Genomic DNA, 2,318 nt, shown 5'->3' with positions numbered 1-2,318 from the left:
CTTTGTAAAGCTGGTCACACAGTCTGATTGGGTGCAGGCATTATTCAGGTGTTTTGACAGCCAGTGGGGCTGACTATCCTGAAGCTTGGCCCAGCGGGGGGTTCCTCCATCCACACAGTTTAGTGTAGATGGAGGAATCTGTTGCACTTTTTCCATCTGACCATAGAAAATCTGCAGATAATCTATAGGTGTATGGCCAGCTTAAAGGGGTTCTAAACCCTCCGTTTTTTTTTTTTGCTTACATCTACCGCTAGTATGCAGTAGATATAGGCAAGAAGTGTAAAAAAAAAACAAAAAACGCTTAAAATCATTTTATTCTTACCTCGTTATCTCTGCTCGCTCCCGCGCCGAGAATCAGGAACTGCTCGTACGGCCGCAAAGGATCTTGGGGCGGGCGCATGCGCAGTTCCGATTCCCGGCCGGGAGACGAGCAGAGACGCATGGTAAGTCTATGGACGCGTGCACCCGCATGCAGACGCCGCTGGATAGGAGGGACAGAGCAGTCAGCGCTGGATCGGAGGGACGTCTCACCGCTGGAGGGACACATGAAAACATGGGGAAAGAAGAGGAAGATCGGAAAAAGAGACATCATTTAAGGTAAGTGCTAACATTTACATGGGGGGAGGGGAATTTTTTTTTGCCTTTAATATCACTTTTGATTTCATCAGCATTTGAAATAGCTTAAAATCCTTTTTGACTTTAATATCACTTTAAAGGAGAACTATGAGGTGAGTGCTTTTCACTCACCTCATAGTTCTAGCCGACCTGTGACAATGAGACTGTCACGGGTCGGCTCAGTAGATCGGGAGGTGAGCGAACACATAGCGGCGTTTGCTCACCTCTCGATCCTGTCACGGCTCCCTGCCCCCTCCCCGCTCCGCCAGCACTGACTGGTGGAACGGACGGGGGAGGGGGCGGGTACAGCTGGCTCTGCCTTTAGATAGGCAGAGCCAGCTGTCAGTCACGCAGCTGGGCAGATCCCGGCACAATTGTCGGGATCCGTTTCAGCTGCGGCGTCTCTGCAGCTTGTGGTATACTGCAGCGTCTCAGTATACCGCGAGCTACAGCTCACGGTATACTGAGCCTATTGTGACGGGAGGACGCTAGTTTGTGTCCTCCCGTTGCCCTAAGGAGAACTATGGGGAAAAGCCTTAACCCCATAGTTCTCCTTTAAGACAATGCATCGATCAAAACCATTGGTTGGGATAAGATTACACTGTATGTATTGTCTTTAGGAGACCATTCACATCAGGGCGGTTGCGGATCAGCACGTTTACCGTTGATTTCAAAAGGGAGGTTTTGGGAGTTTTCAATTGCGTTTCAGCACTGATACGCAATTAAAAATGCCCAGAACTGGGCTGATCAGCACGGTTCCATTGAAAGCTGTATGGAAACCGCACTGATCAGCGCGGCAAAAATAGTGCAGGGAGCAGTTCGGGCAGGGGGGGCGAATTGGATCGCGCTTTGCCGCGCGGTCTCATGAACAGTCCCCATAGCAATGTATGGGGTAGTTCATGTCGGCGAATCTGTGTGAACAGGGCCTTAATGTGGAAAAAAAGGTATTCACTGACGCTTTGCACCATCCAATGGGGGACGTTTACTAAGACTGGAGCAGCTGTATATGACAACCAATCAGCTTCTAGCCAGGGGTGTCCCGAGGTTGGGTGTCACCCGGTCTCCAGACGGGATGACACCCTGCCGTATCGTCATTGCGCGTGACGTCAACTCGCACGTGCGCGATGAAGTCATCGCGCATATGCGGCCGTCTGATTGGTGCCTGCCGGCGGCCATCTTGGCGATGGGCACCGGCAGAGAGAGGACGGGACGTTCACTTGGTGGGATGAGGTATGCTGCCGGGTCCCCTCCTCTCTCCTGACACCGTCGGGCTCTCGGTCCATGACCGAGTGCCCGACTTTTTAGAGGGGGTGACACCAAAATGACAGTCAGTAATTTTGGTGTCCCCCGGTGCGGGCCGCAACCCCTCACCCCCCTTGTGACGCCACTGGTTCCAGCTTTCATGTTCAAAACTGAACAGACCAAACTGTAGCTAGAAGCTGATTAGTAACTCTGCACGGTTGTGGTAAATTCTCTATTTTTGTATACAGGAGACATTTCCACATCTGCAGCCATAAAGCAGAGCTGTTGCCATGTTTCGCTATTGATTTCATTTGAACCTGATAAACGAGGAGTCATAAATTCAGACAGCCCTTGAGCCACAGTTATAAAATAAGAAGGTAAAGAGAAAGGAGATGGAGTCACTGTTCAGTTTCATTTATTGAAGAATGAGAGCATTGCATCCTCCTTATGTGGGTGACCCC

Source organism: Nanorana parkeri, unplaced genomic scaffold (assembly GCF_000935625.1).
Source record: "Nanorana parkeri isolate BGI_ZX_2015 unplaced genomic scaffold, ASM93562v1 scaffold40, whole genome shotgun sequence".
Classification (NCBI taxonomy): domain Eukaryota; kingdom Metazoa; phylum Chordata; class Amphibia; order Anura; family Dicroglossidae; genus Nanorana; species Nanorana parkeri.
This window is presented reverse-complemented; position numbering follows the sequence as displayed.